Source organism: Ahaetulla prasina, chromosome 3 (assembly GCF_028640845.1).
Source record: "Ahaetulla prasina isolate Xishuangbanna chromosome 3, ASM2864084v1, whole genome shotgun sequence".
Classification (NCBI taxonomy): Eukaryota; Metazoa; Chordata; class Lepidosauria; order Squamata; family Colubridae; genus Ahaetulla; species Ahaetulla prasina.
The window spans coordinates 115,992,708-116,018,835 of record NC_080541.1 but is presented as its reverse complement, the minus strand read 5'-3'; positions in this window follow the sequence as shown (position 1 = coordinate 116,018,835).

Sequence of the window (26,128 nt, the reverse complement as noted above, 5' to 3'; positions counted from 1 at the left end):
TTTGCAGCGACTCCACCAACACTTCCGTCATGAGGTTACAAAGGTCTTCTTCTTTACTTTCTTTTACGTTCTGGAATCTTAAGTAGAAAGAAGATCTTTCTAACTCTAAATGGATTATCATCTGTTCCATCTCTCTATTTACTTCTGTTAATTTCTCCACCGTGTCTTCCAACTTCTTTTCGGTTTGTTCTGTTTTTGCCTCTACCAGTTTAATTCTTTGCTCATTTTTTACTATTGTTTCTTGAATCTTTTCCATCCTGTCATCCAATTCTTTTATGTCTCCCTTTACTTTGCCCATTTCTCCTTTCATTTCTTCGTGGTTGTTGATCATAGACTCCTGTGTTTTCATCATTACTTCCTGAATCTGTTTAATGCTGTTTGCATATTCTGTAGTGCTGGACTGATCCTAGTTTCTCAGTATTTGGCATAGCCATTATTAATTTTTGTCCTGCAGGGGAGGCTGTTCCTGGGGTTGCCTTCTTAACTGTTTTCATAACTGTGGATGTGTTTGACATTTTAAGTACTTGAAAGAAATTGTTCCGCCGTACCATACAGAGTTTAATCCTATATTATAGAAAGATCTACCTTTTATCTCTTCAAAGATTATACTAAATAAAATGTAATTTAATCTAATTAAATGGAAAATCTATTTGCTATCCACTATTAATATACCAATCAACTGTTATATACAGCACTATTTTTACCTATTTTTGCCTATTTGAAATCAAACATACAATATCTTAAGTTAGTCCTAAGTTAATATCTTAAATTAATCCAGTTCTACAAATATAATAAACAAAGAAGTATGACCAATTCTATAGTCAATTTATAAATCTCTAAAAGAGAAAATATTTTATAACTAAGTATAGGTATATAGAAAAAGGGAGGAGGGAACAATTAATATATTAGAATCTATTCGATAGAAGGTATAGAACTATATCAATATATAAAAGATATAAAAGATAGTCAATTGATTATAATTAAACCCCACTCCAGAGTTATAACCCAGATAATCAGTTGTTGTTGTTTTTTCCTTAATCTTTATGCTTTCTAAATTCACAGGGAAATGGCTGCTATCAATAAATTGCAGTCACTGTCCCTTCTCTACAGCTTCTTCATCTCTCTCTTTTTTTTCCTTTCCAGGAATGATCTGTTGCTCCTCTGCTCTCAGTATAAATCCTACACTATTGTCTCTATTACAGCAAATCTCCCAGTTTTTAAACACAGCAGTCTTTCAGATCACCAGTCACAATACACAAATACTTTCACTCTCGGTCCATTCAATACTGTCTCTTTCTGCTTACTCCCCCCCTTTTTCCCGCTCCCACCGCTTAGGCGCCGCTTTTCACACCTTGGGAGCTCACTCGGTCACTTCTTGGCAGATTTCCTCAGCTTAGAGAAGTAGTATGGTGTCCTACTTTTGCTTAAACTTTTACCGCCGATACTTCCTGCTGTTTATCACTCTTTCACTTCCTCACCATTTGCTCGGGCCATCATGCCTCTGGACCTAGCCGAAGGAGCAGCTGGTCTCTTCTGTGTTGGAATTCAGGGAATCCACCCTCCATGGCGGGGGATCGCCCTTCACCCCGTCGCCTCCAAGTGTTCCCTTTTCTTTTGCTGTTCTCTACAGGGTCCAACTTTACAGTTGCCAGTCTCCAGACACAAAAAATCAGGCAAAAGGAATGGAATCCCGTCTTCCTACACCACACCAGCATGACGCCACCCCGGAAGCCTCTGGGGATAGATGCCCTTTGCACACTGTGGCCTCCGGGCCTTCTACATGCCTTTCCTCCACTGCCTCTAATTCCAGCAGTCATCAGGAGGATGCTGGAGGAAAAGGTGAAGGTGATATTGATAGCATCTCACTGGCCCAGGAAGCCATGGTTTGTGGACCTGGTGACCCTGTCCATGGCTTGCCCTTGATGAATGCCACATGACAAGATCTCACTCATTCAGGAAGTATTGATACACCTGGAGCCTCAGTGGCTCCAACTGACTGCCTGGCAATTGAGTGGCGAGCCCTGAGGCAAAGAAAATTCTCACCCAAAATGATCCAAACTATTCAGGCATCCAGACAGCAGTACCAGAATTTACAATGCTACTTGGTGGGCCTTCTGCACCTAGTGTTCTAGGTTGCAGGCTGACCAAGCTATGGCCTCGGTGGCTCAGGCCCTGGATTTCCTACAGGAAGGGTCGAACAAGGGTTTGACCCCTAGTACCATCAAAAGACAGGTAGCAGGTAGAAGACAGGTAGCAGCATTGTCTTCTGTTTTATCAGTTGGGAAGTTAGAGTTCCTTTCCAAGCATCCCATGGTGAATATATTCCTCAGGGGCACCACCAACTTGTGCCCTCTGGTTGTCCACAGGCACCCTACCTGGGACCTGTCACAGGTTTTACAAGCGCTCGTGGTAGGTCCTTTTGAACCCTTGTGATTGGCCACACTTTGTTTTTTGACATTTAAGGTGGCTTTCCTCATAGCAATTACATCAGCCAGGAGAATTTCAGAACTAGCAACCTTGTCAGTCAGACAGGACTTATGCATATTTCACCAGGACAGGGTAGTCCTGAGACTAGACCCTTCTTTCATACCTAAGATTAATACATGGTTTCATAGGGCCCAGGAGTTGGTTCTCCCCAACTCCTCTGGGACCGAGACATGATCTTGATCTTGACATGATCTTGAACACAGGTGGCATACTTTGGATGTTAGACAGGTCCTCCGTATTTTCATTAAATAGATATCTTCCTTTAGGAAGACGGAATTCTTTTTGTCTCATTTCAACCATCAACATTGGCAATAGAGTCTCTCCTTCAACAGTGGGAAGATGGATTAGGGCCTGCATAGCTAAAGCATATGAGGTTCAGGCCCTCCCCATACCTGGCCATATAACAGCTCATTCTACCAGAAGCGCAGCCACCACAGCGGTGTGGGTGACACAAGCTTCCATTGAGGAGGTGTGTTGGACAGCCATCTAGTCCTCCCCTTCCCCATTCATCCATCATTATAAATTAGACACATTCGCTTCAGCAGAAGCAGCATTTGGGAGGTGAGTCCTCCAGTGGGTACATACTGCAGAGGGGATTTAGGACCATATGGTGACAGACCCATTGAAGGGACAGGCAAGCTTTGGTATGTCCCATCCTGGATTCTCTTGATCCAGCTCCAGGGAGAATGGGTGTTGGTACTACAACCATTAAGATAGAATTACCCGATACATTAGAATCACCCAATAGATGAATACATCCAATAAGAGAGAATCCACTCCCACCCTAGTTAATGTCTAGTCCACAATCTGGGAGGCGCTCATATATTTTCAGGTCACACTTCTTTGCTATGCCTTCACCGAACTCAGGAAGCACCAGACGAGGAAAGAGGGATCACATATGCAAATTATGATCACATGCTCAATCTCCAGGCAGAAGAAGAACAGAGCAACACCCATCCTGGATTCTCTCTCCCAGCCTCCAGTAGAAGAGGTGTTCAGGTAGGACTAGGAGCGTGAAATGTTCCATGTTTGGATCGGATCGCCCAATCCGGTAGTGATGGCGGCTGGTGGTTCGGAGAACTGGTAGCAAAAATCCCTGGCCCCACCCCTTGCCCCTGCTGAGCCATGCCATCATCAGAAGTGTTTTTTTTACTTTTAAAAGCATTTTTTCTTCAGCTGAAAAATGCTTTAAAAAGTAAAAAAAAAAAAAGCCTTTGATGATTGCACAACTCAGCTGGGATCATCAGAACACTTAAAAAAAATTTTTAACCTCTTCAGCAGAAGAGGTTGTAAAAAAAGGCTTTTAAAAAGCTCCTCTGGTAATCCCAGCTGAGTTGCCAGATCATCACAGGCTTTTAAAATCATTTTTTACAACCTCTTACAACAGCCCCCGCCCATGCCCACCCAATTGTCCTGTCCCCACTTACCTAATTGCTGCTCCTTTCGGGGTTTCAAAGCCTTGCTTTGCTTCGGCTGCTGCAATCAGTTGCAACAGCTAGCAACTGAATCTACCTCCTGCAATCCATCTCCTCAGTGAGCAACTCAATTTGCCTGCCTCCAATTAGGTAAGTAAATGTGGGGAGCTTTAAAAAATAGTTAATTGGGTTTTTTTAAGGAGTTTTTTTGTTTTAGACAGCAATTTAAAGTTAAGGAAGTTTTAAATTTAGCTGCTTTTATATAAAACAGGGGTCTCCACCTTTAGTAACTTTAAGGCTTGTGGACGTCAACTCTCAGAGCTTTGCTGGCTGAGGAACTCTGGGAGTTGAAGCCCACAAACCTTAAAGTTACTAAGGTTGGAGACCCCTGATCTAAAAAATATAGATAAAATAAAATAATAAAATAAAATATTTGTGCAGCTTTCTGAGATTTGATGTGTTTCTGTAGTGTTTCACTCTAACTACACAAACACACAAAATCTCACAAAGCTGTACATAGCATTTTGTGTGTGTGTGAGAGAGTCAGTTGCATTGTGTTGTGTGTGTGTGTAAAGTGTGAAAGTTGTTTTTTGAGCTTTTTGTGGCTGTGTGAGGTTCCTGCTTGTTGCAGGAGCCATTTTGAGTGAAGTGCAGCTGCTTTTACATTGTGTGTGAATCAGTTGTATTGTGTTGTGTGTGTGTAAAGTGTGAAAGTTGGTTTTTGGTACCTCTTATTGTTTTGTATACTTTGTTTATTATTTTTATTATTTATTGTTATTGGCCTTGCCCACCCAGTCATCTGACCACCAAGCCACGCACACCAATTAAGCCACGCCCACAGAACCGGTAGGGAAAATTTTTTGATTTCATCCCTGGGTAGGGCCAACACCCATTCTGCATAGTCCATCTTTTTTCCATCTCTCTCATTATTAACATAGTTAATGCTTAATTTGGTGAGTAATAGTTGTCATTCCAGTATCTAGTACATCTTCATATTCTTGCTTTAACAGAATTAATTTTTCAGCCATCCCTGGTGGGAAATTAGCAACTCTCAGGACACACCTCTTGCAATTATTTCTGTTCAAGATGCAATCTTTTAAAACCCATACCTTCAATTGAGCATGCAGTCTATGAGCACATACAACTTCATAGTGACTTCCCTTTTTATTTCTCTTGTTGAACTCCAGTAATGAATTCCTGTTAGCTTTATCTGTTTGCTAACCCAGTAAGTTTATGTTCAGAACATTTAAAGAATTCTTGGGCTTCCCTTTTGTTCTTTTCACAATCCTGATGAATAAATCAGAAAGCCTTCCTGCGAGCATTTGAGTAATAACTTGAACATGAAGGACCCAGATAAAACCATATAGCAAACTTTGATCTGATGAAAGAGGCATGGGTAGGAGAATGGAATTCCCCCCCCCCACTTCTGAATTAAAGAAAACATAGCCATACATGTGAAATAGAGTGGGAGGATAACAGTTTAGGTTATCATTATCATCATCATTATACCACTTAATCATAGATCGTAACAATAGTTCTATAAACTTCTATCCAGTGAATCACATAATTTATTTCACCTACTCAAATAGAGTTTGAGATCCTATCTCTTTTACCCCTTTTATCACTTGGCCAGTCACATTTAAAAGAATGGGAACTTCCCCAAAGCTGAAACTGTAAACTTTTGGTCATTAGCATACAGGAAAAATAAGTTTTCTATGGCTGAGAGAGTAGAAGATAACATTCCTTCCATAAGTTCAAATAACAAATATAAAAATAGGCAAAAAAGAACAATAATTATCCCATATACTAAAGGTGAGCAATTTTTTCAGACATTATAGCAGAATGTTCAAAAGTGTAGGAGTGGTTTTTTTTAAATCTATGAAGTTCTTATCATTAGTCTGCTAACAAATAGGTTTATAATGTGCATTTAAGTCTATAATCTGACTATATTGTTAGACTCAAATAGCATATAATTATCATACCAGCTTTAAACTATGCTTGCTTATTGTGGCACTTATGTTCTGTTGCTCATTCTGGAGTTCATCAAATTTGCAGACAACAAAGCTAGTGGGAATTTCTAACTGTAAAATAGACTCAAGATTCAGAAGAACCTTGATGACTTGAGCATTGGGTCCTATCCAATAAGATGAAGTTCAATGGTGATAAAAGTAAGGTCCTACACTTAGGCAGGAAAAAACAAATGCACAGGTATAGAATAGGCCAATGATGGCTCACCTTTTCCTGATTGAAGCACACACATGTGTGCCCGAACCCCCAAAATGCAATGTGCACGCAGCCCCCATGCATGTGGCCCACCCTTTGCATGCGTGTACCCCCCCATGTCCCATGCCCTCATGCATGCATGGTCCTCTGCATGTGCCCCACCCTCCATGTATGCATACATGCCCCACACACACCCCACCCCAATGCACACATGCCCCCCACACGTGCCCTGCCCCCCTGTACATGTGGGCTCCTGCATGAGCCTCTTGTGCATGTGTGCACGGCCCCCTACATGCACCCCACCCCACCCCCTGCACATGCACGACAGAGACCTGTAAACCAGCTGGCCGACGGGAAGCACACAAACATGTGTGGCAGAGCTGAACTGGGGCAATGGCTCACATGTCATCAGAGAGGGTGCTGTGTTCCACCTCTGGCACATGGGCCATAAGTTTGCCATCACAGGAATAGGCAGTACCTGGCTCAACAGTAGAAACTGGAGAGGAATCTAGGTGTCCTAGTGGATCACCACTTAAGAATGAGCCAGCAGTGGGGGGCGTGGCTAGCGTCATGGCAGAACAACAGATCTTTTGGGGGCTCCCAAGGAACCATTGATATCCCAGTTGTTAGTTGGTCCTTTTGGACCTGAGTTGTCTTGTAGGGACAACGAGCAAGGGGAGCACACTCTGTGGATCTCAGGGAACTCACAAATTCCCTGAGAGAGCCGGAGAAGCTCCCTAAACAGATGGCTGGGAAGGTGACCGTTGTGAGTCACTACAAAGCTGGGGCAGCCACTGCAGAGCGCAGAAGTGAAAGGAAGGTGTGATCAGCATGGGTGAGATATTTTGAATATTTTTACTACCTTTTAAACAAGAACCTCCTTGGAACAGCAGAGGAGAGTGTGACCTCAAAGGAGGAGGTGGAATTGGGTGTTTTACCTATTCCACTCCCGGAAGAATAGCATCGAGGAAGGTGGGTGGAGCCAAGAAAACAAAGGAATAAGAGAAAATTTGGCTTATAAAGTTTGGGCTGAAAAGGAAAGTTTGAATCTGGGCTGGATTTTTAAATTGGGGATTATTGTCTAAAGAATATGTGATTAGATGAACTTTCTTGGAACTTTTTCTAAGTTTGGACTTTAACTTGCTGTGACGGTTCTTAGAAGGGAAGAAGGAAAAAGAAATAAAGCAACAGTGTTTCAAAGATGAAATGTGACCTTGGGAGCTAAGAAGTTTGTGAATTAAATTGATAAGCAGTTGTCTTGACTAAACAATTCAAGATATAGAGTGAAACACTGGAGATTTTGTTTTTTCTCTTTGAGAACAGTGCAGCTCTTGGAATCTAAAAGGCAAAAGACTAAACAACAGAGACAAACTAAGGAAATCTACACTGGCATTTTGGAATAAGGCACTTGTCCTCTCTTTCTTTTTATATTTTTTGTTGTTCTCGTGGTTGACATTGGTGATTTTTTCTTGAGTCTCTTGTTGTTTTTCATTGTTGTTTTGGGTTGAATTGTTTTTTTTAAATCATTTTTTATTAATTCCCCCCCACACGCATTGTTTATGAACAGAGTATTGATCATATCATCTGTTTTTTTGTTTTTTTTATTTTTGACAACAAACAAATATAAAAGTCTCATCAAACCAATTACAATGTGTTGTGGGGTGTTTACATATCTTCTTGTGCAATCTCAAGATAAACATCTCTTTCATACATCTGTCTTATATTGTCTAGATCTCTTATTCAATCTGAGTCTTTTCTAGCATATCTTTCCTTCTAGCCACTAATAAAATAGCTCCCATATTTTGTAGTATTGCTTATCTTATTGATCTCTAATTTCAAATGTCAATTTACTCATCTCTGCACATTCCATCATCTTCCTAATAATTTCATTTTGTGAGGGTAATTTCTCATTTTTCCAATTTTTAGCAAACACAATCCTAGCTGCTGTAATAATATTCACAATCAGGTATTTAACATCTCTAGCATTTGTTTCAGCTAAAATTCCAACCAAAAACACTTCTGGCTTAAAATCAATATGTTTTTTTGATCATTTTCTCCAACCACGTGTGTATTTTAGTCCAATATCTTTTCGCTTCAGCGCATGTTCACCACATGTGGTAATATGATCCAGGTATCTGATGACACTTCCAGCATTTTTCAGATTTATCCTTAGATATTCTGGCAATTCTTGTCGGGGGTAAGTACCACCTGTAAAACAACTTACACAAGTTCTTTTTATATGCTGTAGATATTGTCATTTTATACATCCAAAGTTTCTGCCATGCGTCTAAGTCTATCCCATAACCAAAATTCTTCCCCCAAGCAATCATTGTCTCTTTTACTTGTTCTTCCTCCAATTTAACCTCTAGTAAATATCCATACAATTTCCTAATCAAATTGTCATCTGAACCTGTTAAGATCTTATCAAAATTCGTCATATTATTATAGAAACCATCTATTTTTTTAAAAAAATCGTATCTTGATTGTATTTGCAAGTAAGAAAACCAATTCATTTTTATACCTTCTACTTCTACTTCTAGTTTAGTTTTTAACTCACCCTTTTCATTCAACAATTCATTGTACCTAACATTTTTTCCTTTCTAAATGTTCTTGAATATGAGAATGCCTAAATAGATGATACCCAAATTGGGATTTTAAAAAAATGATTTTTCTTTATCTTCTCCCAGTTTGACAACAATGCCTCTCTGACTAAGTGTCTTCTAAAATATCCCTGCCACTTCTGCGCATGCCCAAGATGGCGCACTGAAAAAATCTTCGTGGGAACGGGGAGCGGCCTTTTTCGGGGTCTGGGACCGGGAGGTGTCTATTTTTTCACCTTCGGGTCCCAGGCCCGGCCGGGGGAACATCAGGAGCAGCGAACGGGGGTAAGGCTGGACGAGCTGGTGGCCTGGGACGATCGAGCAGGCTTGGCGCTCTTCGGGCTCTTGCTGGGGCGGCTGCTGCGGCAGCCGTAGCGTGGCTTCTGAACTTCCGGGTTTTCGGCGGCGGCGGTGGCGGCGGTGGCGGCGGCGGCGGCGGCGGCTTCCTCAGGGGGCTGGGAGCTTTTTACCATCAGAGAGCCTTTTAGCACCAACGCTGGAGCCTTTTTACCACCAGCGCTTTTTTACCATCAGCGCTGGTGAGGCCTGGGATGAGTGGCAGGTATCAGCGTTTCCTTGGGCCCTTGTGCTGGGGCGCCGGCCGCGGCGGTCACTGTGTGACTTCCGGGTTTAGGCGGCGGCGGCAGCGGCCTCCTCAAGGGACAGAGTTTTTTATCCACCAACGCTGGAGAGGCAGAGGGTCGGACGTATGAGATGCAGAGGGCCCGAAGAGTCATCTGGAGGGCCCAACCCCTTGAAAGGGAGCTGGAGCTGGAGGTTGATGTTGGCCCTCATTCGGACCCTCAGCAGTTTGGCCTAGGATGGCCCATGGTGGCGGCGTCGGCGACGGCTGGGAATCCTGGCTGTCGGTGACACGACGGCCTTATCATCTGATGGGCTTGTCCTGGATGGTCGTGGCCCTCACTAAGACCAAGACTAAGATTATGACTAAGACCAAGATCAAGTTTATGACTGAGATTAAGATCAAGACCAGGCCTGAAGAATTGGAAGAGGTTGATTGGAGGAGGCATCTTGAGGGTGGAATTTGCCGAAGAGTTGATTCGAGGCAGGTTCGGGCCGTCTTCCTGGTTATCGCCTTCGGAGGTGTCGACGCCGGGGTCGTCGGCATCGGCGATGGACTTTGCCGGTGGCGTTGACGTCGTCGTTGGCCTCTCCATGGCTAGATCTAGATCCGGACCCCCGACTTCTACTTTCTTTGGTGGCCTGGTGTGTGGTCTCTGGCCCATATCGTCTTTTAAACATGAATGGTTGACTAGACTGGCTCGGAGGAGAGTGGCCACCACTTGGTTTGGAGGTAGAGCAGTGGCCCCATGGAACCCTAGAAGTCCATGGTCCATCCTGCCAGCCTGAGAGCCCGTTCTGCTGTGGTGACACCTTGACCGGCTTCGATGGGCTGCTTACCGTACTCTTTGTTATGCGAAGATTTTCAACTGCGGACCTTCTTGCCCTGCGAGATTCCCCTCTCTCGCAGGTTTGGCCCTCCACACTATCGAGGGCCCACCTTGAGGACGGGTTTTGGAACCCCGAGAGTTGGCATGCTAAATCTAGGAGACTTAGGGGATTTTTAACTAACTGTTTTTATCGTTTTTTTAAGGGGAGTTTTAATGAGGATGGGGATTTTAAGAGGGGGAGGGATACCGACGGGCTGGGGTTGGGGGGGAGGATGGGTGGGTGGGGAATTCCGTCGGGGAGGATGCCAAGTCCAGCTGTTGTTCGCGGTGGTAGTTTAACGGGTCCTAAGGCGACAGGGGAGGTATTAGTTCCAGTTTATCAGGGTCAGGTCATCGATACGGTGAGTGGGAGAGGCAGATATGACGGGGGGGGGGCACATCAGGTTCGGGGGGTACGCCCTCGCTATTTAAGAGCGATTGCATGCTCCGGCCCCCCAGGATTTTCCCATTCCCCGAGTGGCCAGAGTATTCAGGACCTGGGCCTTTGGCTGATGTTATGTAACGCGAGGTCCGTGGTTAACAAAGCCCCCCTGATCTCAGATCTAATTCAGGAGGGGACCACGGACGTTATGGGCATTACGGAGACCTGGTTGGGTACTGAAGGGGGGGTTCCCCTAGTGGAGATGTGCCCACCAGGTTTCCGAGCATTCCATCAGCCGAGGGCCCAGGGTAGTCATGGGCCCAGGGTAGTCATGGGGGACTTTAACTTGCCATCTGCCGGCTCGTCATCAACGGTGGCTTGGGAGTTCATGGCTTCCATGACGGCCTTGGACCTGACTCAAGTAGTGGATGGCCCCACTCACATCGGGGGAGGCACACTGGACCTGATTTTTATCTCTGGTCAGTGGTTGGAGGATCTGGACTTGAGAGATATAGTCACAGAACCTTTGTCATGGTCAGATCACTCTCTCCTTCGCCTAGACTTTCTGACTGCTACTCAACACCGCAGGGAGACGGAACCACTACGTTGGTACCGTCCCAGGCACCTGATGGACCCGGAGAGGTTCCGGACGGAGCTTGGGCCATTTCCTGAGGGTCTGGCTCACGGCACGGTAGAGGAACTAGCCGCAGCCTGGGAACGGGCTGCGGCTGGGGCTTTAGACTGTGTCGTGCCTCTGACCCGGCGCAGATCCCAACCGGCTCCTTGGTTCTCCGAGGAGCTGAGGGGGATGAAACGCCGGAGAAGACGCCTAGAGAGTTCCTGGAGGTCCAGCCGTTCAGAGGCTGATCGGACACTAGTTAGATCCTATACTAGGACCTACCTAGTGGCACTGAGGGAAGCGAGGCGTTGCTACACCTCCTCCCTCATTGCGTCGGCAGATAACCGCCCAGCCGCCCTGTTTCGGGTGACCCGTTCCCTCCTTCACCAGGGGGAGCGGGATGACCCGTTGCAGGGACGTGCTGAGGAGTTTATCTATACGATAAAATTGTTCAGCTTCGGGACGGTCTGGACCAAAATTGCGGCGATTCAGACGGGGCGTCTGAGGGCGGTCTTGGTGATATTGTCTGGGATGAGTTTGACCCGGTGGCTCCCGAGGACATGGACAGGCTGTTGGGTAGATGGAATGCCACCACGTGTTTACTGGACCCGTGCCCCTCCTGGTTGGTGCTCTCTTCTTCAACAGGAGGGGCGGGGGGACCCATTATCAGGGCGTGCCGAGGAGTTTAACGGTTATCTATACGATAAAATCGTTCAGCTTCGGGACAGATTGGATCAAAATTGGGTAGATCCGAGCGAGAGTTCCGAGGCCTGTCTTGTTGAGGTTGTTTGGGATAGTTTTGATCCTGTGACTCCCGAGGACATGGACAGGTTGCTGGGAAGGTTGAATGCCACCACATGTTTACTGGACCCGTGCCCCTCCTGGCTGGTGCTGGCCACGCAGGAGGTGACACGAGGCTGGCTCCAGGGGATTACAAATGCTTCCTTGCGGGAGGGGGTCTTTCCCACTGCCTTAAAAGAAGCGGTGGTGAGACCTCTCCTCAAGAAGCCTTCCCTGGACCCAGCTGTTTTAGGTAATTACCGTCCAGTCTCCAACCTTCGCTTTACGGCGAAGGTTGTAGAGAGTGCGGTGGCATGTCAGCTACCCCTGTACCTGGATGAAACTGTCTATCTAGACCCGTTCCAGTCCGGCTTCCGACCTGGATACAGTACTGAGACGGCTTTGGTCGCGTTGGTGGATGATCTCTGGAGGGCCAGGGATAGGGGTTGTTCCTCTGCCCTGGTCCTATTAGACCTCTCAGCGGCTTTTGATACCATCGACCATGGTATCCTGCTGCGCCGGTTAGAGGGGTTGGGAGTGGGAGGCACTGTTCATCGGTGGTTCTCTTCCTACCTCTCTGACCGGATGCAGACGGTGTTGACAGGAGGGCAGAGATCGACTCCGAAGTGCCTCCTGTGTGGGGTGCCGCAGGGGTCGATTCTCTCACCCCTCCTGTTCAACATCTATATGAAGCCACTGGGTGAGACATCAGTGGCTTTGGGGTGAGATACCAACTGTACGCTGATGATACTCAGCTGTACTTTTCCACCCCGGGCCACGCCAGTGAAGCTGTCGAAGTGCTGTCCCGGTGCTTGGAAGCCGTACGGGTCTGGATGGGGAGGAACAGGCTCAAACTTAATCCCTCCAAGACGGAGTGGCTGTGGATGCCGGCACCTCGGTACAGTCAGCTGCAGATGCGGCTGTCTATCGGGGGCGAGTCGTTGGCCCTGATGGACAAGGTACGCAACTTGGGCGTGCTCCTGGATGGTCGGTTGTCCTTTGAAGATCATTTGACGACCGTCTCCAGGAGAGCTTTTTATCAGGTTCACCTGATTCGCCAGTTGCGTCCCTTCCTGGACCGGGATGCCCTATGCACGGTCACTCATGCTCTCGTTACTTCTCGCTTGGACTATTGCAATGCTCTCTACATGGGGCTCCCCTTGAAGAGTACTCGGAGACTCCAGTTAGTTCAGAATGCAGCTGCGCGGGTTATTGAGGGAGCATCACGGAGCTCCCATGTAACACCTATCCTGCGCAGACTGCACTGGCTACCTGTGGTCTTCCGGGTGTGCTTTAAGGTATTGGTGACGACCTTTAAAGCGCTTCATGGCTTAGGACCGGGATACTTACGGGACCGTCTTCTGCCGGCTTCAATCTCCCAACGACCAGTGCGTTCTCACAGAGAGGGTCTCCTCAGGGTGCCGTCTGCCAAACAATGTCGGCTGGCGGTCCCCAGGGGGAGGGCCTTCTCTTTGGGGGCTCCTACCCTGTGGAACGAGCTTCCCCCTGGACTTCGACAACTACCCGACCTTAGGACCTTTCGCCACGAACTTAAAACCTATTTGTTTCATCTTGCTGGACTGGCTTAACTTTTAAAAACTTTTAAATGGTTTTATTGGGGTTTTTAAATTTTAGTGATTTTATAGGGTGTAATTGTATTTTAGTCTTGCCAATTGAATAAGTTTTTTAGGGGTAGTTTTTAATTATTGTATGGGTTTGCTTTGTATTTTAACTGGCTGTTCACCGCCCTGAGTCCTTCGGGAAAAGGGCGGTCTATAAATTAAAATATTATTATTATTATTATTATTATTATTATTATTATTATTATTATTATTATTATTATTATTATTATTATTATTATTATTATTATTATCTTGCCCATACCATAAGAAAGCATGCCATCCCAACAACAAATCATGCCCTTCCAAGGTCAATATTCTATTGTTTCTTAAAGTTATCCATTCTTTGATCCACATCAAATTTGCTGCTTGATAATACAGTTCCCAGTTAGATAGCCCAAAGCCACCCCTCATTCTCACATCTTGTAATAATTTTAATTTAATCCTCGGGTTTTTCCCTTGCCAAATATATTTCAACATCTTTTTGTTCAGTTCGCCAAAATATCTTCTCCCCAATTTAATTGGCATTGTCTGGAACAAATACAGAATTCTAGGTAATATATTCATCTTAATTGTTGATATTCTTCCAAGCAATAACAATTGTAGATGTTCCCATTTTACCAAATCTATCCCAATCTGCTGTTTAAGTTTACTGTAATTATCCTCTTTCAACATGCTACACCTTGCAGTCAAATATATCCCCAAATATTTAACTTTGTTTGTAACCTGCATCTCTGAACGTTCTATCAATTTAGTTTTTTGCTTCAATGACATATTTTTTGACAGAATCTTCATTTTATAATAATACCTTTTGTAATGCAAATAAACCTGGGAGATGGTTGGCATATAACTTAAGGAAGAAACAGAAAGCACGTGTCATACAAAAAATAGAATATAAAGGTAAAGAGATATATCAACAGGATAAAATTAAAAAGGCATTCTCAGAATTTTATACTGCACTATATGCAAAAGACAAAATATTGAATAGGGACATTTATGATTATTTGAAAGATTATAAGGTTAATATTCTAACATTAGAACAGAGGGAGGAGCTGAATCGGCCGATAGCTACTGGAGAAATAGTGGAGGCAATTAAACAATTAAAAATGGGGAAAACCCCTGGTACAGATGGTCTTACAGCAACTTATTATAAAAAAACACAGGATGAAATATTAGGCCCACTTAAAGAATTATTTAATCAGATACAATTAGGAGTGGAATACCCCGTCATGGAAAACATCTTTTATTTCACTGATACCAAAGAGGAGCAAGACTGCTCTAAACCTGGTAACTATAGGCCGATTTCACTTTTAAATAATGATTATAAGATTTTTGTAAAAATAATAGCAAATAGATTAATGTTAGTTTTACAACAAAGAATTCATACTGATCAATCTGGTTTTATAAAAGGGAGGCAGATGAGGAATAATGTTAGACAGATTATTAATATATTGGAATATTTGGAAAAGAAGAATACTTCAGCAGCACTTATTTTTTTGGATGCAGAGAAAGCCTTTGATCGATTGCATTGGGATTTTTTATTTAAATTAATAGAGAAAATGCAATTTGGAGATTGTTTTATTAGAATAATTAAAGCGATTTATGGAGAGCAAACAGCACAGATTATAGTAAATGGTAGTTTGACAGAAGTTATTAAGATTGCGAAAGGAACGAGACAGGGATGTCCCTTATCACCATTATTGTTTGTTTTGACTGTGGACCCATTATTAGGTAAAAGACGAGAATTAATGAAAATAGAGGAATTAAGCTTAGACAATATGAGTACAAAGTTAGAGCTTTTGCAGATGATGTAGTGGTTACGTTAATGAATCCTATAAATTCAAGTAGATTTTTGTTGGAAGTAATTGATAAATATGGAAAGGTATCAGGATTTAAAATAAATCAGAAAAAAACAAAAGTGATAATTAAAAATATGTCTATACAACAGAAACAAAAACTAGAGGAAATGACAGGATTTGAGGTAGTAAAAAGGTTAATATTTAGGGGTCTATATTAGCTCATCGAACAAGAAACTTTATAAGAATAATTATGACTTGCTATGGCAAAAGTTCAGAATGATATGAGTGGCTGGAAGAAATTGCAGTTATCCCTATTGGGAAGGATTGCTATTAAAATGAATGTGTTACCTAGATTTTTGTTTCTGTTCCAGATGATACCAATAATTAAAAGGATAAAAATTTGGAAGATTGGCAGATTGGGATTAATAAATTTATATGGCAGGGTAAAAGGCGAGGTTAAAATGAAAATAATACAGGACTCACGGGAAAGAGGTGGTTTAAGAATGCCTAACTTTAAACTATATTATGAAGCAGTAGCCCTTTCAGTAATAAGTGACTGGTTTAACTTAACAGAGGAAATAATTTTGAATATAGAAGGTTATGACTTGTTATATGGATGGCATGCGTACTTATTTTATGAAAAAAGTGGATAGGGCTTTTAAGAATCATGTGTTGAGAAGTGCTCTTTATGGTCTGGAAAAAATATTCCTATAAATTAGATTACAAGATTCCTATATGAGCCCTAGACATGCAATAGAGAATATAAATATAGAACAGAAACAGGAAATGATTACTTATAAAGAACTTTTGTATGCTGAAGGAGGTAGATTGCAATTAAAATCATTACAGGTATTAAATGAAGAAGGAGGAATTATACTTGGTTTCAATATGGGCAAATAAGTGCTAGATGGAAAGAAGATCAAAAATTGGTATAATGCAAAGGAGGAAAATTTAATAAAGCAAATTAGAAATCAGACCCAGGAGCATATAAAGAGATTGTATAATGTGTTGCTTGAAATAGATTCGGAAAGGATTTGGTAAAGGATTGTATGATAAAATGGGCACAGAATATTCAGGAACCAATAATGTTGGGAACATGGGAGAAAATTTGGGTTAGAAATGTTAAGTTTACACAAGCACAGAATTTAAGGAAAATTTTTATAAGATGTTTTATAGATGGCATTAGATCCCAAAAAATTATCATGTATGTATCCTAATATCCAAGCGAAATGTTGGAGGTGTGATTGTGATGACGCTACATATTTTCATATTTGGTGGACTTGCAAGAAAATTAAGGTCTTTTGGATAAGAATTTGGTGGATTATTCAAAATGTACTGAAGAAGAAGATAAAGTTCCTGCCACAATTTTTCCTTTTGGGAATTATAACGGATTGTACAGGGATTGAGACTAAATTGATCTTGAATTTAATAACAGCAGCAAGACTGTTGATTGGACAATACTGGAAGAAAGAAGAGGTACCTACAATAGAAGAATGGATACTGAAAGTCATTAATTTGGCTGAGATGGCTAAAATCTCAGCGTTTTTAAAAGACAATACGCAGGAAAGATATTTAATTGAATGGAAAAAATGGATTGATTATCTACAAAACAGATATCAGATTAAGAAATATCAGATTGCCTTTGAATAATTAAAAAGTTATTTTATGTAATGGGAGATGAAAAGCTTTGGATGTGGTTATTTGGATTGGAAGGGAAAATTTTATTCTATGTTTGGTTTATGTATAACAATACCTTGTGATTGACCCGGGAAGCCGGGAGGAGGGGAAGGGGTTTTTTGGGAGGGAGGGGGGGAAAAGGGGGAAAATGTTTTTGTTTTTTAAAACTCTTTCAATAAAAAAAAAAAGAATCTTCATTTTATCCTTATTAATTTTCAAATCTGTAACTTTCCCAAATTAACCTATTTTATCTATCAAGCAGGTTATAGATTCTAATGGATCCTCAATAATAAAAACCAAATCATCAACAAAAGCTTGGAGTTTATATTCTTCTTTTTGAATTTTCATGCCTTTTAACTCTATTTCCTCTCTAACATTTCTATTCAATACTTCCAATGTCAACACAAACAGCAGCGGTGACAATGGGCAACCTTGTCTTGTGCCTTTTTAAATTTGAATCGCTTTGGTCAATTCTCCATTTATCATGACCTTGGCTGATTGTTTATGGTGACCATATCATCTCTTATACACATTAACTTAACATATCCAAATATATTTTACTCAGTTACAATTTCTGCCAAAATATTATTTCACCATATTTTAATTACAGTCTTAATGCTTCTATCCTCATTTATATAAACCACATCTTCTTTCGCCCTCAAATTCAAATTTCTGCATTTTAACTAACTAAGGAAATTGTCTAGCATTTCCTTTCTCTCACCACCCTGCCGCTTTTATAATTGGCCAGCCCCCTATTTCTCCAGCGTCATTTCATTTTTCTTTTCTTGTCTGCCCATTTTATTATTTTTTAGTTAATTCAATTTTTATCCTGATGTATTCAAATATGTTCGGGGTTGTCTTTCTTTCGTTTCATCTTTTCCATTTTATAGCAATCTTTCTTCCCTTTCTCATCCTCTCCCTTCCTTCTTTTAACTTTCCTGCTTTCTTCTCTCCTCTCCTACTCCTTCTCTACATCCCCTTCCTTTCCCCCTCCTCCCTTCTCCTTTCCAATCTGACCTTCTCTCCTACTCTTATTTCCCCTCCCTTTCTCCCTCACCTCTCCCCTTCTTTCTCTCTCTCTCTCTCCTTCTCCCTTTCTTACCTCTCTCCTTCTTCTTATCTCTCTCCGTTGCTGTATTCATTTTGATTTTTCCGCTATCATATCATCATATTACCCCTTTCAGCTATGGTGTCCAGACAACCCCGATTTTCCCATTTATTAAATCTGTTTCTCAGAATTCCCCTCATATATTTTAATTATTAACATTTTCATCTTATACTATCTTTGCTTTACCACTCTTTAGTAACCACAACCTTCCATCTCTTATTTTCTTTAACTTCTTACATCCAGTTCAACAATAATTATTTTTCTCTTACATTAAGGTACATCATTTACTAACATTTCAATTTTGTTTCATTTTACATCTCATTTTCAATTATTTCACCTATAAACCATTCTATCGTTCACATTTTATCCGCTGGTATATTTCTCTTAAACAATATATTTTCCCCTTTTTCACTTTTTTTCAATTTTATATCTTAATGACAATTAATTTCTTTATTCTTTTCTATATTTAAAATTTATTTCTTTACCATCCACTATAATTCTTTCCAATTTCATGCATCCTCAAACAATAAAACATATATCCCATTATATCTTTCACATTTCATCTACTTCCTTTACAATAATCTATATCTTTCTTCTAATTTACTTCTGCCATACACTTTCTAAATCTATTTTAACTTCTTTTTTACTATTCATTTTTCTTCCCCTTTTAACCATTTTCCTTCAAACTCCCCAGGCTTCTATTTTTTAATATTTTCCTTCCTTTCTCCCATTCTCTTATCTTCTTTTTCTTCTTTTTCTTATATCTTCCTTTCCACATCCTTTCTCTACTATATACTCTTTTGGTTTTTCCCCTCAATCTTTCCCCATTTCCTCCTCTTCTCTTCTTCCTTGAGGAATACTCTCCCCTATCTAATTTAACTCTGTCACTGTTAATCCCAGTGTAATCATTTATTTTTTCACTCTTTTAATTTTCTCCCACAATCTTTTCCCTTTGCCTTCTTTTCTCTTCTTTTTTAAAATATACTTTCCCCTGTCTATTTTTTTCACTGTCAATCCCACTGTAATCATCTATGTTTCTGTCTTCATCTATATAATTATCTTCAATTGTTTCCTTTTCAACATTATATTCTTGTTCCTCTTGTTTCTCCCTCATAGTTATTTTTTTCCATTTCAACCATTCTTCTGCTTCCTTGTTCCCTTTAAAAGATTCTCATACCATTTGAAGCATTGCTCTTAATTCCCCATACTCATCCTCCCATCTCTCCATATTCTCAATTTAAGGAGAAAGGATTTTCAAATTTATTACTTTAACTTATATATAGTCCAAATTCGAGTCCATATAATGTCCCTTTTTTTCTTTTCTTCTTTGTTTCTGGAAAGTGTCCAATTCAAATGTTCCTTTAAGCTATTCCAATTGAAGTCTTTGTTGATTCCACTCCCTTTTTTTTACAATCTCGCTGCAGCTGTATAAACAAAGCCTCCTTCTGACTTTCCCATGTTGATCTAAATGATTCTTTCCTCCAGCAGATATCTCTCCAATTCACAAGTTCCTCGGCAACAAAATGTCACTTGTTAATCCACAAAGTTAATTACTTCCTGTCTCAATCCTTTTCTTAGCAAACAATGTTTTCCTTCAATTTTCTTTTCCTTTTATTATTTTTAGTTTCTTCCAAAGCCGGTTTTAAATTCAGATGGAAACTTTTCTTTTTGGGGCTTTAATCACAAAGTTCTGCTTTGCTTTTTGCTTTCTTCACTAATGCTAATTAGCCACTAATTTCAAATTGGAAACTCCTTTTAAGCTTTGATAAATTTTCTTCTTACCTGTCAGTTGGCCAATCACTCACCCGGTAACAATACTCCATTCAATCAGCGCTCCTGCTCAAGTGTTTTTGTGTGGCCACCCCCGTTTTTGACAGCTCTAATGGCTGTCTTCCTGTGCCGTTGAGTCAAAGGCTAATGCCGGTGCTCCAGGGAATTTGCAACTTCCCTGTTCACGCCAATCTGTGCCTCCCTTCTTTGCTGTCTCTACAAATGTCAGGCTGCCTCTGATTATATCTAGGAAAGAATACACCTTGACTTCATTTGCAAATAAAGAAAAGTACTTTTACTAGGTACATCTGGACAGCAGCAGTATAAAGTTGGATCTGAGACAAAATATGGCTAACATTCCATATCCCCCCCTGTTACTCCCTCCTCTTCCCCAAGAGGTCATCAGGTCTGGTCCAATGCCAGCTCCTTCTCGGCCCCTGTGGTAATCTTCCGCAGGTCTCTTGTTGTCAATCATATCAGGAATGCAATGTCTGTTGAGAGTTCGCGCTCTAGCATTCCTGTTGAATTCAAAGCATTAATCTCCCCTCCCCCATTAATTATGTCAGACCGACACTCTTAAAGGGCCCTCTCTACTTAACCTGAATCCAAGAGCTATTTACATTACAAATAAAACCCCATGCTATCTAACAACTGAATATAAAGGGTACAAAAAGATGTGAAGATTGGAGTGGAGGCTGACATTCGGCCCTCCTGCAACAAGGATGTCAGTCCTAGAAAGAAAAAGAGAAAAGTTAGGGTTTGTCAGGATATTTTTTATAGAATTGTGCTATCTTTTCTGAAGCACAATCATCTTCCTTGTTCACCCATTCAGTTTGGGACAAAGGGAAGTGCTTCCAAACAATCAGATATTGAATTTTATTTCTGTTTTCTTGAATCCAAGATTTCTTTTACTTCAAAATGCTGTTCGCCCTCTATGAGAATTGGTATAGGAGGGGGTGTATGGTTCGCACGGAAAGTAGACGTGTGTTCTGGTTTCAGCAAGCTTACATAGAAAACGGGGTGAATTCTTCTAAGTGTTTTTGGTAATTCTAGCTGTACAGTCACAGGGTTGATGATTTTCACTATGGGGAAAGTTCCCACATACTTAGGTCCCAGTTTTTTAGATTTTTGAGTGGTTTGTAAATATTTGGTGGAGAGATAAACTCTATCTCCAACTTGGTATTTGTTCTCAGGGGATCTTTTTTTATCTGCTTGTTTTTTATGTGCACGGTGAGCATCATCGATCGCCTTGCGAGTCATTTTCCATGTGCTTTGTATTTGATCTATCCATTCTGACAAGGAGAAAACTGTGGTTTTTTCCTTTGGAAGTTCCGAGATGGGAACAAAGTCTTGGCCTGAAGCTATTTTAAAAGGAGTAAATCCCGTGCTACTATGAATTGAGTTATTGTAGGCTACTTCAGCAAAAGGTAGTAGGTCTGCCCAATTGTCTTGTTGATAGTTAATGTAACAACGTAAATATTGTTCTAGTACCGAGTTCGAGCGTTCAGAACTTCCATTAGTCTGGGGATGATGGGAGGAGCTTAATCCTTGGGCGGAGCCAATCAGTCACAAAAATTCTTTCCAAAATTGAGAAGTGAATTTTATTTATTTATTTTTTTTATTTTTTTTATTTTGTCACAATATATGTAGGTATCATACAAAAAGATTATACAGTAAATAAACACATATATGGGTAAATATAAGGAAGTATAAGCATATATATAGGAAGAAGAAAAGAAAAACAATAGGACAGGAACAGTAGGCACGTTTGTGTGCTTATGCACGCCCCTTATGGTCCTCTTAGGAATGGGGTGAGGTCAATAGTAGAAAGTTTTTGGATAAAACTTTTAGGATTATGGGAAGAGACCACAGAGTCAGGTAAAGTATTCCAAGCACTGATGATTCTGTTACAGAAGTCGTATTTTCTGCAATCTAGATTAAAGCGGTTGACATTAAGTTTAAATCTATTAGTTGCTCTAGTATTATTGCAATTAAAGCTGAAGTAGTCTTTAACAGGAAGGACATTACAATAGATGGTTCTGTGAGTTAAGCTTAGGTCTTGTCGAAGGCGACGGAGTTCCAAGTTTTCTAAGCCTAGGATTTCAAGTCTGGTGGGATAGGGTATTTTATTGTTTTCAGAGGAATGGAGAACTCTTCTTGTAAAATATTTCTGGACACGTTCAATTGTATTGATGTCAGAGATGTGGTGAGGGTTCCAAACAGGCAAGCTGTATTCTAGAATTGGTCTGGCAAATGTTTTATATGCTCTGGTTAGTAGTGTGGTGTTTTTGGAAAAGAAGCTACGCAAGATTAGGTTTACAACTCTTAGAGCTTTTTTTGCTATGTAGTTGCAGTGGGCTTTGGCACTTAGATCATTTGACATGAAAACTCCAAGCTCTTTGACGGGATGGGGGTCATCTGTAAGGTAATGTCCATCTAGTATGTATTTAGTTTTTTGGTTCTTTTTTCCTATATGTAAGACTGAGCATTTGCTGGTTGAAATTTGGAGCTGCCAATTTTTAGACCAAGTGGATAGATGATTAAGGTCGTTTTGAATGATAGAAGTATTGTCTGTGATGTTAAATAGTTTGACATCATCAGCAAAGAGAACACAATTACTTGAGATGTGGTCACAGAGATCATTAATGTATAGTATAAAGAGTGTTGGTCCAAGGATGCTGCCTTGAGGAACGCCACTCTTGACAGGAACAGGATTCGATAAAGCATTGCCAATTTTGACCACTTGTTGTCTGTTAGACAGAAATTGAACTCCTCGATCTGAGATGATGTGTTCAGGAACTCCATGGAGTCTATAAATGTGTTGCACAAACAACTTTGCCAGAGTCTTTGAGGAGGGTATTTTGGAACATGGAATAAAATGGACTTGTTTGGAGAAAAGGTCTGTGACTACCCAGATTACAGTATTGCCTGCACTTTCGGGTAGCTCCACTATGAAATCCATGGATATTTCCTTCCATGGGGCTCCTGGCCGGGCTATTGTTTGAAGTAATCCAGGAGGTTTTCCTGGAGGCCTTTTAGATGATGTGCAAACAGGGCAATTTGCTATATATGATTGAATGTTCTTTTTAAGACTTGGCCACCAAAATTGTCTTTTAAGAAGATGCAAGGTTTTCACAAATCCAAAATGTCCTGCCATTTTGGCATCATGGCATCATTGTAGGATGGTTTCTCTGAGTGATAGAGGAACATATAGTTTCGCTCCAACCCAAGCTAGTCCATCACGGAGCGTGCATTCGTGCGAATGCGCCAAGAACCAGTCATCGGAGTTCAAAGCTTCTTTAAACAATTTAGTTAATTCATCTGGCAGTGATGTCTCGGTTTTGGTATGGCTTCAAGTTATAGCCGGGGCTGCTAACTGCTGAATGGGAAGTATTGGGCGAACCACCTCGGAGCGTGTATCATTGTATTGGGGCAAACGTGAAAGAGCATCTGCCAAAAAGTTTTTTCCTCCAGGAATGTAATGTAAGGTGAAATTAAAGCGGTTAAAATATTGAGCCCAGCGGGCTTGTTTAGGCGAAAGTTTTCTAGGAGTTTTTAGCACTTCCAGATTTTTGTGATCAGTCCAAACTTCAAAAGGATGATTAGAATCTTCTAAGAATTGTCTCTATGTGCAAAGAGCCCAATGAACTGCAAATGCTTCTTTCTCCCAAATAGCCCACCTTCTTTCAGTTTCAGTCAATTTTCGAGAAGTGAAAGCACAAGGTTGTAGTTTACCATCAGCATTGTTTTGGAGCAAAACGGCTCCGACCGCTACGTCACTAGCATCTGCTTGTACCATCAGATCCATGCATCTCTGCTTTCCAAGTCATTGATTACTTAGTCTCGCTTCTCTTATTAGTTATAGTAACACTATCTCTTGGCTTGCCCTGCTCTCTATACCAATCAACCCACTGCCCCATCCTGCAACAGCATTCAGAACGCTAATTTTTTTTTAGACTGCCTTATGTTTAATTTCTTGTCTTCTCTTCCTTTTTTTCTCAAACTATAAGTTTCCCCTATCCTCTCTTCAGCTAAATAATTATAAAGCAGAACTTTAATCAGTTCTTCACTGCCTTCTATTTTCATTCTCCATGGGATAACTTCAACTTTGGTTTTCATGTTACCTAAATTCTTCCAGCTCCCAGGTTGGGCCTTTTGCAATGATGAATGTTGTACACATCATCCATGACAGCATGGTAAACATTTAATTTCCCATGAGGACTTAAAACTACCTCCATAGTTTCTTTTGCCTGCTCTATCTTCTGGCCAATTTGATAGTATCAAAGCTGCTCCCTTTCTAATTGATATTTCTTTATCAGTCTCTGTTGGAAAACTCCCAGCCAAGGAAGGAGGAGGTATCAAGCAGGGAACTGGCCTCAAATCCTTGTGCAAGATGCACAAGACATAAACCTGACCTCACCTCCCAAGTTCTATGGGACTTTATTGGTTATCTTTATCGGTTATCAAGGGAAAACAAACAAACTAGGAAGATTCTTTTAAAATAGGTAGAATGCAATAAAGTAACTGACTTGAATCTTTCATTTTTTTAGTCTGATATCTACTTTGAATATAGTCAATCCATTTTTTCCATTCCTTTAAGTATCTTTCTTGCGTAATGTCTTTCAAAAAGGCTGACATTTTCACCATCTCAGCCAAATTGGCAACTTTCAATATCCATTCTTCTATTGTAGGTACTTCTTTTTTCTTCCAGTACTGTCCTATTAGTAATCTTGCTGCTGTTATTAGATTTAAAATCAATTTAGTCTCAATTACTGTACAGTCCATAATAATTCCCAACAGAAAAAATTGCGGCAGGAACTTTATCTTCTTTTTCAAAACATTTTGTAAAATCCACCAAATTTTTATCCAAAAGGCCTTTATACCCTTACAAGTCCACCAAATATGAAAATATGTAGCGTCATCACAATTACATCTCCAACATTTTGCTTGCATATCTGGATACATACACGATAATTTCTTAGGATCTAAATGCCATCTATAAAACATTTTATAAAAATTTTCCCTCAAATTCTGTGCCTGCATAAATTTAACATTTCTAACACAAATTTTTTCCCAAGTTTCCAATAATATCGGCTCCTGAAAATTTTGTGCCCACTTTATCATACAGTCCTTTACCAAGTCCCTTTCAGAATCTATTTCAAGTAACACATTATACAATCTCTTTATATGCTCCTGAAACTGATTTCTAATTTGCTTTACCAAATTTCCCTCATTCTGCTCTATACCAATTTTCTGATCTTCCTTCCATCTAGCACATAGTTGCTCATATTGAAACCAAGTATAATTTTTCTCTTCTTCTTTTAGTACCTGCAAAGATTTTAATTGCAAATTACCTCTTTCAGTATACAAAAGATCTTTATATGTAATCATTTCCTGATTCTGTTCTATATTTATATTCTCTATTGTATGTCTAGGACTTGCCCACATAGGAACCTTATAATTTAGTTTATAAGAGTATTTTTTCCAAACACATGATTTTTAAAGGCCTTATCCACTTTTTTGTCATAAATTAAATATGCATGCCATCCATATAGCAAGTCATAACCTTCTATATTCAAAATTCTTTCCTCCGTTAAATTAAACCAATCACTTATTACAGAGAGAGCAGCTGCTTCATAGTATAATTTAAAATTGGGCATTTTTAAACCTCCCCTTTCCTGAGAATCTTGAATTATTTTCATTTTAACCCTAGCTTTTTTACCTTCCCATATAAATTTGTTAATTCCCATCTGCCATTCCTCAAGATTCTTATCTTTCTTAATTATTGGTATCATCTGAAAGAGGAATAAAAATCTAGGTAATACATTCATTTTAATAGCAGCTATTCTCCCTAGCAAAGATAATTGCAATTTTCTCCAAACAATCAACTCCTTCTGAACTTTTTGCCATAAAACCTCATAGTTATTCTTATACAATTTCACATTTGACGATGTAATATAGACCCCTAAATATTTAACCTTCTTTACAATTTCAAATCCTGTTATTTCCTCTAGTTTTTCTTTCTGTTGTCCAGCCATATTTTTTATTATCGCTTTTGTCTTTTTCTGATTTACCTTAAACCCTGAAACCTTCCCATATTGATCAATTATTTCCAACAAAGATATACTAGAATTTATAGGGTTTGTTAAAGTAATCACCAGGTCATCTGCAAAAGCTCTCAGCTTATATTCATGTTGT